Source organism: Siniperca chuatsi, linkage group LG23 (assembly GCF_020085105.1).
Source record: "Siniperca chuatsi isolate FFG_IHB_CAS linkage group LG23, ASM2008510v1, whole genome shotgun sequence".
NCBI lineage: Eukaryota > Metazoa > Chordata > Actinopteri > Centrarchiformes > Sinipercidae > Siniperca > Siniperca chuatsi.
The window spans coordinates 17220672-17236255 of NC_058064.1; the positions used below are offsets into that span (position 1 = coordinate 17220672).

General features: G+C 40.7%; 1 protein-coding gene across 2 annotated transcripts in view; it reads right to left on the reverse strand.

The window, feature by feature from the left end:
- The window catches only part of camk1da (calcium/calmodulin-dependent protein kinase 1Da), a 66648-nt gene that overhangs the window by 46256 nt on the left and 4808 nt on the right, over positions 1-15584 (reverse strand). Inside the window, exon 1 of one of the 2 annotated variants that reach the window (XM_044186418.1) lies at positions 10468-10487. The exons of the other annotated variant lie outside the window; for it this stretch is intronic. The gene's annotated coding sequence lies outside the window, so the exon portion shown is untranslated. Of the gene's footprint in view, positions 1-10467; positions 10488-15584 lie in introns of those variants that run through there. 2 annotated transcript variants of the gene reach the window in all.

Genomic DNA, 15584 nt, shown 5'->3' on the forward strand with positions numbered 1-15584 from the left:
CCATGCGCCGCGGCGACTTGTGGTTTCATTGTCTTGCTTCAACTAATTATTCTTCTTGGTCATCTTGGCAAAATTGTTTTTCTGATGTACATGCCACAAAGCCTGATGAACTGATTTCCTCTGAGTTAAGAGAAACAGAATTCAGGAGTTGTGTAAGATGTGTGTGTGTGTGTGTGTGTGTGTGTGTAATTCAGTTGAAAAGGGGAGTGACTGCACAGGAAAGATGATGCTTCTTGTCTTCTTTGTATGTTCACATCACACAGACATGGACACACAAACGCAGTCTACGAGGTATGGATTTGCCATGGCAACAGCCCTGACCACTACTGGGATGTCAGGAGAATTCTCCTCTGTTTACATTAATCACCATGGAAACAGCTTCCGCCTGTGTGTGAGGATGTGCATGGACTCTGGGTAATCCAATGTTGTGTGTGAAAGCGAGAGACTGCATATGGGTGTGTTCATTGTCATTTGTGCATGATGCATGCTTTTGAATCAGTGTGTGTGTGTGATCAATCTGAAAGTCAAAATTTGGGAGTGCACCTTTGTAAATGAAGAAGTTATGCGGGCATGCAAGGCGTGGATTATGAGTGCAGTGGGTGTTTAAAGACTAAAATGACGAACATGTTACACAAAAGAGGAGAAAAACATTTGGGTGACATTTTCACTATTTTGGTTCACTGCTCTCATCAACTTTGTTTCCAGACTCAGTAGGCAGCTCAGAACAAAAGCTGTGATAAACCCACTGTACACGACCTGCGCAGAACCAAATGGCAGACACACAAAGTTAGCGACCCGCTGGAGAACATTTAGCAGCTACAGAGCCAGATATTCCCCTCAGGAGTCGTGGAGACCAAAACAGAGTTAAAAAGGAGAGTGAATATTAAACTTACATCGCCAGGTGGTCTGAAACACGACTCCAAAACCGATGCTAATGTTGCTCTACGTGTCTGCTAGATGTGTAAACAGGAAACTCTTTGCTAACTAACATGTTAGCTGTAACATCTTCATGCGGTGATAATGTTGTGTTTATGGCTTGTTGCGCTGGTCCCAACTGGCTAAAAAAGAAATCAATTAATGCAGGTTTAAAGATTAACTGAAAGAAACAACATATTACAGTTTCCCTTTATATAATGCTAACAGTAACAAATGTACTGTAGCGGGTGGAAGTAGCTAACAGAGGAGCTCATAAGGGGATGCTCACTGTGGGGTCGGATGAATATTGGGTATTGTGAGAACATTGTAAACAAGTCAGAACTTGACTTTAGCTTTCACCTGGCTGACAAACACTTTCATTTCTTTATATAAAAATAACATTTAAGAATCAAAAAACAGCAGAGCATTACTTTAATAAACTGCCACAGCGAGAAAGCTGTTTTGATGACAGAGCGGCCGGTGACTCAGCAGTTTGTTTCCTGTGACCTTGGAGATTCCCCTCACACACACACACACACACACACACACACACACACACACACACACACACACACACACACACACACACACACACACACACACACACACACACACAAACAAACAAAGGCAAAAAGGTGCAAGGCTGACTGCAGTGACAGCACAGCACCGGAGACTCCCATCAGTCTAACAAGAAGCATGCTGAGTAAGAGAGGCATACAGAGAGAAAGATGGACGGGGGAGTGAAAGAATTGGAATGGTAGGTGGGGGAGAAAGAGAAACAGAGTGGAACAGCATTTCCTCACTCTTCTTTTTTCAAAGACTGGACATAAAAACATGTCGAAGGCCATGTTGGAGGTCCTCAGCTCTGGTGTAGAAGTAGTGATGAGAATAATAAAATGGATTTGTCAGGAGATGAGATGGAAGACTCTTTCATGATATCCGGCCTGAGAGGAGACGTCACATGTTCGAGCACAGTTAACGAGTAGTGGAGGGTTTTACAATTTAAAATTCTCCATATACATAACAGTTACTAATCCCAATTACTCCAACAATTTGGAATGCGGGCTTGTTTGCCATCATGCGTTTACCTATAAGTTAACTCTTGATATTTACTGTATTGTAACAAAATATAACTTTAATTTGTGCCTTGGTAATCAACCCAAATCCAGCGGGTCCTTAAAAGACCTTAAAAGACCGGGACAGTCTAGTCAATACAAGGTTAGTACAAAGCCAGTTTATAAAAACATATTTATATTGTGAGCTGTAATTTTTATTAAATTAAAGCTGCAAAAAAGGGGAAAACGAATGTATTGCCACGCTATATTACCTGTTGTGTCGCTGGAGACTTTATCTACATGTATCACACGCTGTGATTAAACATCACTGTATTTGTAAGATGCAGCCCTGTCATTACGTTTCCATTCATGTTACCTTAACAGAGTGGAGTCTGGTTCAGAGGCAGAGGGCCAACATGTCGACTTCCTCTGACTCCTCTGTTGACCAATGGAGAGTGAGACAGTATAATGTACCCAAAATGCCCACAATACAAAGCCAAAAGGCACAAAATGTACAATGGAGATGTAAATCCTCCCATTTGTGAAGCTGTTGCATTAGCTGACTGGTATCAGCTGTTTCATTCATGCTTCACAATCACAAGCTCATTCACAGCTGTGTGGCTGACTAGTAATGTCCAATCATATTCATGCAGGTGTACAGCACAGCCATCATAGCCTCTCCTTTAACTAAGATTTAACAAGTGTTGATCACGGGAGGATTAGTCCTCCCAGCACACTCCTTGTTGCTGCTCGAAGTCTTTAGAAAACACCCTAAAAAAAGCACAGCCTTTTTGTGTATGACCATTTGTTATAAGTGGTCAATTCCTTGGTGTAAGTGTCTCTGACTGAACTGTAATTAATTGCACAGTAGACACCTCTCGGAAACACGCTGCCACAGTCAAGTTTATGGAATGAATAAAGTTGCTGTACTGAAACTTTTGTATTTTCTTTGCAATTTGTATATTTCCAAGAACTGAACACTTGGTCTAATTGAAGCGCAAGCATCTGTTTAAAGAAGTAATATAATATCACCAAACCTTTACAGAATGTTCAATGAGAACATGAATGTGGGTGTTACTGACGGGCTCTACAGCTTCTCCACAATAAGCTGTTACATGTAGGCTAGCTCTTTGTTTCCAGTGTGTTTGTTAGACATGGAAATTAGTAATTAACAAGCAAATCTTGCTCCATGATGGAGACCTACATGTTGACCTACTGCCTCTTTTGGATTAGTTGTGTCAGTATAAACAAGCCTATTGCAAATATTTAAAGATGATGATGTGCTGTGGTTGCAGGTGTTTTGTAGGCAAGTGTTGGCAACAATTCCCATTATTCCCAATTCCCACACGTGCTCATACTTGTTTTTCCTTCTGACGAAATTATGCGTTCACTTTCCCAGCTGCTCTGCTGTATCTCTTTCACTCACATACAAACCCAACCAAATATACCGCTGTCACACCCAGACACAGTCACACACAAGAGAACAGGTGTTGCCAGGAATGTGGTACAGAATAACAGTTATTTAGTCAGCTTTATCTTGGCTCTGTTCAATAGATTACAAATTTATTTAATTACTGCTAATGACACAATAGCACAAGTGAAATATACACGAACGTAACAAGGGAGGTGTGTAAACAGCAGTAGAAGGTTGCTAAGGGTGTGGCTAGCCTTGAGACTACAGAAAGAGAAAGGTACCCATCAACAGCCAAGCAAGCCCGCTTATTATGAATAACTGTGGATAGGAGTGTCTGCTACATGATTGAAATGTGAATGTACTATTAGCAGTGGGGCTGGACGATATGATGTCAGCCCCTGAATGATGCAGGCTCCATGAGTCAGTCAGGAGTCACTATCTCCGAATTGTTACTCTTGTGTAAAAATGCTTAAAACAGCGCTGAGAGTTTCATCAGACCTACCCAGCGAGATCTGAGATAGATATTCACTACATTTACTGTACATGCATTCACGAAACCAGGTTACTAAGAAAAATTTGGTTTTGCAATCAGATGGTTTTCATAAGTGTAGAAACGACAAGTTGCGGTTTTGGTGTGGCTGTAGCTTTATTTTCAGTGTACAGATATGAGAGTAGTTTCAATCTGAACAGCTAACTCTCGACAAGAAAGCAAATAAGTATATTTCCCAAAATGTCAAACTATTCCTTTAACTGATATAGTGATACAATATCCTGCTTTTCTGTGTGTGTGTGTGTGTGTGTCTCAAGAGGGCTGAGGGCACAGGGAGAGAACAGGATCTGTAGTGAGAGCACTGTTTTTCCTTACCACACAAATCTGTCTGAATGTTAATAGTTGTTAAATGTTCAGACCATGACAAAGAAATCGGCGTTCTCCAGGAGAAATCTAGCTGGGGAAATCAGGTTTCTCTAATCGCCTATCCAGATTATACAAAGCGGATTTCTTGTTTACATGACGTTTACGAAACAAGGTTACTGCAGAAAGCCGTCAGTAGGTGCAGGTAAACGTGCTGATTGATACATACAGAAATCTGAAAATAAGCCAGCGCTCCCCTTTGGCCAATCAGTGTAGCTTTAACACCAGAAGGGAGAGCTGATATGCATCATTCCCCAGACTTCATTCAGCCAAAACCTGACCAGTGATGTCCGAGGAGCTGAGAATACAGATCTGGGGCCCCATTTATAAAAATGTTCTTAGATTTATACTTGAGCATAGTCTTAAGATCATTTCCGATGGGGTGCTTACATTCGATAAATAAAAAGATACTGAGCATAAAAAAAAAAAAAAACTTTGCTTACGCAGGTTCTAAGAAGCCCATTTGTAACTTACGCACCTGTGATCTAGAAATTTAACATTTACGGCACCTGCCTTACAATCAGCAATTTTCCCTTATATAATGCTAGCACAAATAAGGGTTATGTAAATCGGGGAAGTGGGAAGGGACAGGGGTGTGACGTTTTGACGACGTGTTCATCCGCTATTATTATTGTATTATTGTAGAAAGCAATGTCGTTACCTGATGCGTATGTTATATGTCAAACTAGACGCCGACGCTTCTGTGTTACACTTCATGCCTCTGTTGTTTCCGGAATGCCGGCGTGCTATCTGAAAATCACACACTGGGGCAGCATTATTACGTTGTTTGGTTAAGTGTAAAAAAGCACAGCCGGCATAATGACGGGTCTTCTTTATGGCAGTATTGCCGGATCTCTGTTTAAAAAGGGCTAACTAAACCTCTTTTGACCGATCAGGGTCATTTCCGAAATTATGTTTTTGGAAATCCAAGCATCATCCAAGATGCTGCACGTGAGGTACGCAAGGTTTTCCCCATTACAGACAAAATGTGGATGATCGATTATGTCACAATGATGTCATCACATCAACATACAAATTAAATGGTGAAACACACATCTGCTAAGGAGCTTTGACTACATCTTGTACTGTGTGAGTATGTGTGTGCAGAGCTCAAGTGGCATCCAGACAAACGGCTGAAAGCTAGACAGTAATGCTAGATAACAGTGCTGCACTGACTAGACTGATGACGCATGCAACATTTTCTCACACACACAGCTGGGTGACCAAATGGTAAAGCAGTTTGCATACAAATGACACGTCAACTGTAAGACAACCTCTCTCTCTCTCTCTCTCTCTCTCAGTTCAATTGGGCTTTATTGGCATGGGAAACAGATGTTTGAACAGATGTGATGAACATTGCAAAAAGCATGTGTGAAATAAAAACAGAAAAAATGTGCTATTAGAATATAAGTAAGATAATATAGTAGTAATAATAATATAGTAGTAATAATATAGTAGTAATAATAATAATAATAATATAAAATATTGACTTGCAGTTAAAAATACAAATACAAGTAAATGAAAACTACATAAACATTGCAACATTTGATTTTTATGAGCGTGTGTGTGTGTGTCTAGGTCATTCACTATCCCTCAGGTTGTGACATGTTCATACATAGTGGGCAGCAAGATCTGCCCTGTCTCCCCCTCCCAGGAGTCATTTAGTTCTTTGAAATCTGAGATTACAGAGTTGAACTTGTTAATTGTAGGTGGAAGTGCATCTCTATCTCAGCCTCACCTGTCAAACAGTGACCACATATTCTGTTTTCTTTTGGTTGCCATGATTTCTTGTCTTCCTTTTTTGATTGCCAGTTTGTGGTCACTGAGCCTGCACTTGGTTAGGATCTGTCTCTGCTTTCTGTCTCTGACAGTAGAGAGATATTCTGCCAATTCATAATCTCTCTTTAGGGCCAGATAACATTCTGATCTACTTTGGCCTTTAGTTTCTTCTTTCCACTGTTCCAAATAGGTTTCTTTACATTGCGTTATAATTTGGTGTTTGGAAAGCAGTATTGTTTTGGTCCGTGTGTGTCTAAGGGGGAGCAATTAGTCTCAGCACCTACTGACTTAGAGGACTCTTTTCTGGGCTCAGCTCTTGGGTTTGGAGGGCTTTGGAATGGAGGGTTTTCTAGGGGGCTGGATTTAAGATGATTAAAAAATGTGAGCGTTCTTTTTTGAATGTTAATTATCAGTGGGTATCTGCCTAATTCTGCTCTACATGCATTTGTTGGTGTTTTTCTGTGCATGTGTAAAATGTATCTGCAGAATTCTCAATGCTGTTCTGGTTATACCAAGGTAGGTATAACTCATACTCTGTTCAATGATGTGATTATTTATGGTAAGCTGGTATTTGTTCTCCTGACATTTAGGGCATTTTTCAAAAATCATGACATTAGTTTTCTTCATATTTACTGCCAGCGCCCAGTTCTGACAGCACTTTTCTACTATGTCCAGCTGTTGCTGCAGTCCTTGTTCAGCAGGAGACAGTGGAACAAGGTCATCAGGGTAAGACTTCACCTCTCTATCTAGGAGGGAGAGGCCAGGAGCAGCACATTGATCCAACTGTACGGTAAGTTAATTTATTTGGCAGTTAATTTATATATATATACACATTGAATAAAGTCGGGTTTAAATTGCAGCCCTGACGAACACCTCTTCTCTGGGCGAAGAATTCAGTTTGTTAGAGCCCTTCATGCCAAAGAGAGTCAAAAGCTTTCTTGAAGTCAATAAAACAAGTGAATATCTTACCATTCTCTCTCTCTCTCTCTCTCTCTCTCTCTAAAGCTGGTTACAGAGACATTTAAAAAAAAAAAACTTTGGTACTTCAAGATTTGCGTTTGTGTGTGTGTGTGTGTGTATGCAGAGTTGTGTTCTACTCAAGGACGACTTGAGTGTAACTGGGCCAAGCTCAGATAAACAGCCACACACACATACACACAGTGGTGGGACTGAGTGAAAGTAGGTCTGCTATAAAACAGAAAAAGCATCCAAGGTGCAGATGAGTGTGTGTGTGTGTCACTCTTGTTAAGTGTAATGCCTACCAGAGCAGAAAGACTGTACGTCATTTTACAGTATCGTTTTGTGCTAGTTTTAAACAAAAAATGGATTAACATAAATATGTTGTACGTGAGTGAGAGAGATTGTCTGACATTTTCAGATACTGTGTGTGCCTTGTCTGTGTATGTATGTATGTGTATCTGCCTCTTTCTGTGTTTCTTTGAGCTTTTGTGTGTTTTCTGTGGGTGTATTTATGTGTGTGTGTGATCTTGTGTGTGTCGTCGGCCCTAAATTACCTGTCCAGAAGACAGAGTGTGTGCTGGCCAGCAGTGGAGCTGCTGCGGCACTGCTTCCATTAACGGTAGCGATATTTCTCAATTTGATGGGCAACCTGCTGCATTCCTGCCAAATAATATTTGGGTACACGTTGTTACACTATAACTAATCACAGCAATCTGATTGCTATAGGATAAGGCCCAAGAAAGGTTATTATGGTGAACAAAATGTTAAATGAAGACAATGAGTTATTAGCAAATAAAACATTAAATAAAAATGGACTCCATGTGATAAAACTAACTACTGAAATAAAAATGTCTTGGTCACAATTACTAGATCACATGTCAAGGCTGGACAGTCTAAAGTTGTATTTAAACTAATATAATTGCTGATAATGATGATAGACTGATGGGGGCAAAGATCTGGGGACTTGGGGTTTTCTATAGGGATGAACTGCACAAAATTTCAAGTGTGTTAGGCCATATTCAGACCAAAATCAAATCAGGCGTTATTTAAATAACATTTTATTTCTCTGATTCACCGGCTTTCTCGCTACTAGCGCTCCCTCTCCTCATTCACTCTCTAGGTCGCTCGACCACCGCTGTCTCTCTCTCTCTCTCTCTCTCAAACAAATGAACACAAATGAAGCTTCTTGGTATCGCTATTTTTCAGCATAGTGCAAGCCAGACGCAGACGTCGAAGCTGGGTACACGAAATAAACCAAGTGAGGACAAAACTAGCAGAGTATCATAGTTTGGTCCATGCACTCCGCCTGGATAGCGGCTGGTTTCAGTGCTATTTCAGGCTGACTGTGGAGCAGTCTGATTGGTCTGATCGACGGATTAGCCACCACGGCATGAGGTCGGGTTGCATTTCTCCAAAAGTTGATTCTGTTTCAACTTTTCCATCACAGGTTGTTGTTTTTTTTGGCATCCCCTGCGGCCCCCACCACTGCAGCCTAAACCGACTACCCCCACTCAAATGAATGGGAGGACTGGCGTTTTCGCCGAAGCGCCTGATTTGGACTGAATCGGCCTTGAGGCTCATGGCCACTATAAATTTACTGTTAATTAATCATGCTGTTGTAGCATCACCCATAGACAAATCCAGATTGTAGGGAAAGTTAACAAGTGGCAGTACAATCTGGCTTGTAAACGTGCACAATAACGCTGTAATGTGTGTAATTGAATTCGTGTTTTAAGCGCCTTTGTCGTGCTTTTGCCGAGAAATGAATATATCCAGAAGGTCCTGTAGAACCGGCTACATGCTAAAATATAGTAATCTAGACCTCTAAACTTAAGCTTTACAATTCAGTCCATCCCGTCATTTAGTCCATGCTCTGTCTAAAACCATACACTGGACACAAAGAAGAGATTTCCAATCCGCAATTTGATATGTTTCAGATTTTTACCAAATGATAAATTTCATCTGATTACAATGCAAGAAATCAGAGATTATACATTTATTATACATTACAACACAGAACTTTAACACCCATCCTGTGGAAGATTTGACAAAAGTGGTCTGTTATTTTTTTTCTCCAAAAGCAAATGTCAGAACCAATTTCAGAATATACTAGTTTTAAGACTGAACGGCATATCACCCCTTTCCTATCAAAGTAATAATTTTTTTTTTTGGGTTACTTTAGACTTCTTCTCCTGATGAGTTGCTAAAAAGACATGCCTTCCCCAAGGTGAATTCGTTGTTTTAACAGTTTTTCGTTAACAAATTCTTTAAAAGCGGTAGTGAGGGAAATGCTCCAGGTCCCTGCGATAGCGATACGACCGTGAGGCATTGTATGAAGATCGGATTAGAGCTAACGTCAACCACGACACAACAGATACAGTGTTAATGTTCTTTACTAATGCTAAGCTATAAGTAAAACCAGCTGAATGCAACAACTTCACACCACTTCTCTGGCTACTTTTGTACAGTGTTTTGGCACAGGACTGATAACACTTAACTGAAGCACACAGAGCAGGCTGAGGGGAAATGGGCAGTGAACAAGTAAATTGTGATATTCCATCACAACAACAAAACACTGATGACCTGAATTGAACAATTTAAGTCTCACTCTTTGCCACATGATGCTTTCCACACAGACAAGAAAAATACTCTGAATAGCTGGATTTCTGTGTAATATTGTGGAATGAAACATTTCGTATTAGTTTTGGCACTGTTTCTGTTTGTTCTAGGACAGACAGACAAGAAAGACTGGTTCAGGAGCATATACTGTATTCATATTAACACTGTCATTTGAGCCCGTGGAACACCCAGAAATGATGCACTTGTATCTCACAAGACACGCATACAAGAAAACATGTACCTACAAGCTTTACTGATAGCAGGCCAACAGTTTGAATCTCATCTACCAGGGAACCCTCACATACATGTACAGTATAAAAGTAACAAAAGCAAACTGATAAGGTTCCTGGAAATATAACTGTGTTCTGTTAATTTGGCTAAAAGACTGCATTATGGTGATCACCAGAGGTCAAAAGAAAACCCACATTTTATTCACCACTACATCACTGGACTGGGTCAAATATCTCTCTTTTTCAAACTTTCCTCGTCTCGCTCTAAAAATCAATCACAGCCGTGCAACCTGTTCTCTCGCTCAAGAGGAGACGAGCAGAAAGGAAGGAAAGCTCAAATCTCCGCGTTCCCGCAGGACAAAGCCTTACAGAGAGAAAGAGCGGAGACAGACCCAGACTGAGACAGTCTGATTGATGATTCATTTTGGATTCTGAACAGTGCCCCACATCCTCTCTCAACTGGGCAGTCGTTTCTTTTAAAATGAGCCTAACACTGCGGCGGTTTGCCATTAATTCTTTACTACTATGATCAAAATCATTATTGTGCAGATTATAAGCATCTATCAGCTTCTCTTCACTCACCGTTTACATGATGACCCACCAGGTTTTATTTGGAGGGAAATGTAAAAGCACAAAACAGGAAGAGAGTGCTGTTCTTTCAGAGCAAAAGCTTTCCAAGTTTCTGGTGACGGCAGATGGTGGAATGAAAGGCAGACTGATTGAAAAAATCACTTCCAACATATTTATCCTTTAGCGGTGGAACAGGACACCCCTAGGGCCCCCTGAGGCCACCCCCTTAGGCTTATATGTGCTTCCATTCCCCACCCTCATTGCTTTTCATTACAATTCCTCAATTCCATTCTCTTATCTCTTCTTCTTCTTCCTCCTTCCTCCTCCTCTAGTATTTTGTTAAATTTTGCACTGCCACTGTCAGAAGCAGCAGAGCCTCTGGGGAAAATATGCTAAGCTGCTTTCTGACTTGCTTTTCTATTAAGGCAGAGGCTGCACAGTCAGCTGGTATCACAGCCATCAGGGTTTTACTGTTAACTGTTCAGTTTTATTTCAAATAAATATTAAAAAATAAGAAGCTTTAACATTAAAATATATCTTCCTTTTTTCTGTCTGCCTTGTTTAACAGCGATTTATTGGATATCCAGTTCACAACAGCTTTTCTATGTGCTTCTCTGAGCACTCAGTGTGGTGGGAATAGGACTAAGACTAAGAAGTCACTGTATCTCAGTGTGTTCACCCTTCATGTGCTTGTGCTGTGATGAAATTAAAAGAATTATGGGAAATCCGAGAATGAATTAAGCATCGACCCGAAACCCAGATGTGGTATATAGTGGTTTGCTGACTGAGGGCGTTTGGCTGCTCTGTAGGAGTGCCGGTTATGTTTAAGTGGTTCTAACAGGATATACAGGTAATATATGGGAGCTTGAGGCAAAACTAAGTAAAATCATTCCAACACACAATGCAGTCTGAAAGCATTTCCCTGAGGGAAACCACAACACTTGCTGACAGATACTTAATCTTGATTTATCAAGGAAACAGGGTCTGCTCTGTTTCAGCGACATTCTGCCATTTCAAATCTGACTACAGGCTGAGCAGTCATTGTTTCAATGCATGTAGGAGAAGCTACAGTGGTGACGAAACTCACGAAAAACGCAAAAGGCCCTATCTAGAGCCAGTGTTTGGTTTCTCCGTTCTGGGCTACTGTAGAAATATGGCGGTGCAACATGGCGACCTCCGTGGAAGGAGGCCCGTTCCCTCTGTAGATATAAAACAGCTTATTCTAAAAGGTAATGAAAACACAACAATTCTTATTTTCAGGTGATTATACACTCATGAAAACAGACATGAAGAAGTGTACAACGATTACCTGAAAGCGGATTTTTTTTTTAAAACAGAGAGATGAACTGGACACCAAGAAAGCACAAACCACCACCAGCAAGACTCTGTCCTTGATAACTACACCATTTGATTTGTTGGGCTATTTAAGTACTGACAAATTCTTCTCATTGTGTAGGTAGTTGTAAAGCAGGCTAAAAAGGCTTTTGAAAAAATAATCTTTTTCATGTGAAAGAAGGTTATATTAAAAGGTTGTTTCATACATTTGTATGATTGAATTTGTGCTCATTCAAAGATGACTGAATGACTTTAAAACAGTTTTGTTATTTTTTTATAATGATTTCTTTGTTTCCCTGGCACAAAAGGGGGGATAAACAACAACAAAAAAACTTTGGTATCAGCATCGGCCAAACTGTTAATTTAAACATCAGTATCGGCCCAGAATTTCACAAATCGGTGATCTCGGTGATGATTATATTCCATTTCTGCCAATAGATCCTCCTAAATGTTACACACTGGTCCTTTATCCCTTTTTATATATTCATTCGACCACTTCCACGTTCACTTATATTTTCTGTCAAGTTTATGATACGTGATGCATCTTACTGCTGTTTCAAAGCCGTCTTCACACTGCCAGGATACACTTCCCCCAGTTCCCAGAAACAATATAGACGACGTGACCTCAGCGTGAATCCTCAGATTCCCATGCAATTTTATTTCTCAAAAGCACAAAAAGAAACTAGGCATGTTTTCAAACCAGGATTAACAATGTTAAAGCCTGCATTAAAAGACCTGAATAATGTATTTTCTCAGTTACCTTCTTACCACAAGTATCGGGCTCCTTCATGATCACATTATTGCCTACTGAAGTTGAAACTGTTTCGCTCATTTCACATCAAAGATTTCTGTCTGTGCTCTTTTAACTGTTTTGAAGTGGGCGGGGCACAGTTGAAAAAAGGTGACTGCATGTATTTCCGTGCACCAATCAGAATTTATCAAAATTTGAAGCAGAATCTGACAGCTGATCATGAACATTAGTTATGAAAAAATGGACAATGATTAGTGTCAAACTTTATGCCCTTTGTACAACTGAAGATGGGTGTGTCTGTGGACACTTCAAAGATTCATTAACGATGGCATCACCCAAATGTGTCGATTAGTGGAACGAGACAAAAACAGACTGGAAGGAGAGTCCTTCTCCCCACAGCGCTCAGGCAGCCTCTCACTGCAGATTCGAACCGTGACAGCGATGGGATTAAACCAAAACATTAAAAGGTGCGGGCCAGAAAACCAAAACAATGAGCAGAAAGACACTAAAACTCTCTGTAGAGCTGAGGGGAGCTGCAAAATGAGGCGATAATTCTCTGTGGGTTTGTCACTAGAAAGGGACACCATTTAGATTTTTTCGATTGTTAATATACCAATATTGATTAGTGCAGCTTTAAGCCTTTACTCCTAAAACATTTTGCAACAAATGTATACACAAACACAATGTAGCTCCTGTCTGCTGAGAGCAGAGCTGCAACAAATTCATTTAGACACAAATGACCACATAATGTCTTCAGTTGACTTCTAACGATGTTTTAAGAGGCCAATAGCCTGCAGGAAGACAATTAGCAATACTGCTCATGTCGCCGCACATCTACTGACCCCCAGCACCCTGTCGTCCTTGATCACCAAAATATGGTCACCCTCCCAACTGCTAACTTCATCATAACAAGCAATATTTGTCTGCCAGCAGGCTGTGGCCCCGATTCCCCCCTCGATCAGCAGATGTTGTTGTCGAGACCCTTTAGGTTTGCACAACAGGCCTGAAACCAAATCCTCCACTGAGGAGCATTACCAGCGAGTGTCCTGTTTCCTCAGCTGCCCCACAGCACCTGCATTCATTTTGTCTCCCTGCAAAGTTCATGTACCTCATCTGTGTCTGCAGATCATGCAGAGTCATCATGTCTTTTAGAGGTGTATGTTGCACTCAGTGTAATACCTTCAACAGTGTTCCTTAAAATAGTTGTCACTTAATAGATTGTGAGAAAACAGCATTTTGTCTTGCCTTCATAACTGACAAAGATGGAGTCACAGTGGGATATCAGGGCAAGTTGCCTCAGACAAAAATGGCAAGTTTGGCGTGTTTTTGATGCGAAATGCCAAGCTTCACAAATATCTGACTTTATCATGTACAGCAAACAGTACAGCATGAGGTAAATACTGCTGTAATAAAATAAAGAAGTGAAATGTTACAAGAAAAAAAAATGTTTTAAATGTCAGATTTTTGGCAGTTAATCATAAATGCGTGTTATAATATGGAAAATGACTGAACTTACACTCAGAAATGATTTTTGTTTTTGGCACAGACAGTGATGCTTTCATTCCCTTATTTACATTTAATGTCTGAATGATGAAAACCTCATTCAGGCTTCTTCTTAGATAAACCCACCAAATGTTCTCACATGAACTTTCTCCATTCACCTTATTGAACATGTGGCTGTGTTTACATTCATGAACAGCAACACACCAGCACGCACACAGCTGTCAGACAGAGAGCCATGTGTGTCACAGCAGCACAGAGACAACAGGCTTTCAGCATGGGGCCATTATAAGCTGGATGTGGTCGGTGAGAGGCTTAAAATAAAGCACTGATCCGATAATGGACTAAAGTTTATGATCATTAATACTCAGAGGTCTGGACACACGTGTCAGTCTGTGCAGAGAGACGGATGGTACCCCTCCCCCTCTGCACACACACATCATTTCACATTAAATGCATTTGGTGATGAGGAAAGTCCTGACAGCTGGCAAGTGCAAGTCTTTTATTTTTTATGTACGAAGAGGCAAAGTGACTTTTCCCCTCTGCTGCTTTTAAATGTCCTGCTCAGTGTGTGTGTGTGTGTGTGTGTGTGTGTGTGTGTGTGGGCGGGTTGTGTGACATGACTGTAGCTCAAATTTAGTAGCGCTGAGACGCCAAACTGAGATCAGCACATTCAGTGTTAATCTGTGTTGGAATCCTCAGCTCATCTAAAACTAGAAGACAGACAAAGGTATCAGCGTCAACAATGATGTCAATAACAACAGCATCACCGACAAAGTCATCAACAAAGCCACAACAACAGCAATGCCACTGAAGGACCAGTCTAGCTCAGTACAACTTGGTCTCATTTTTGTAGCTTTGGAAATAATTCATAATGGTAAGAGGGTTGAAACGATTCCTCGAGTAACTCAATTACTAAAAATCATCGATTCAAATTATTTGCATTGAAGCTTAATTTAATCCATATAACTATATACAGCGCGCTGCGTTTCACACGCATGATTATTACTGTCGCACAACGCGCTTACGCTGTGTGTGATCAGAGATGTTCAGAGCGCCTTTGGTGTGATTTGACAGCGTGGACAGTGAGGGGCGCAGAGAAGAGACAGAAAGTGTCCACAAAAACTCTGTAGCGTGTCTATTGTAAAACTGAACTAGTCTACCACAACAGCACGACGTCTATGCTTCAGCTCAGCAGAAAGCGTAAGGTTACAGTCTCTGCATCCAGTCCACAGAGTGGACCTGATACAGGGTATATGAAGGCTAGTAAAGAATGTAGGCTACGGCAATTATGGCTATATGTAATGGCTAGTTAACAACGTAAATGAATATGGTGGCTAGTTATGATGTCCCTAAGTTAGCTAGGTTTTGCTCAAGAAAATAACCAGAAAATAAAATGCTGCAGTCAATTTGTGAAAGCCTGAGCTTCATTCATGTTATTTATTATTATGATGGTCACAGTTCCTGTCCACTCGTTTTTGCCTCCTACAAATACCACAAAGAAGTAAAGGCTTACGTTATGCCTGAGCTGTAGTTAGGCTGA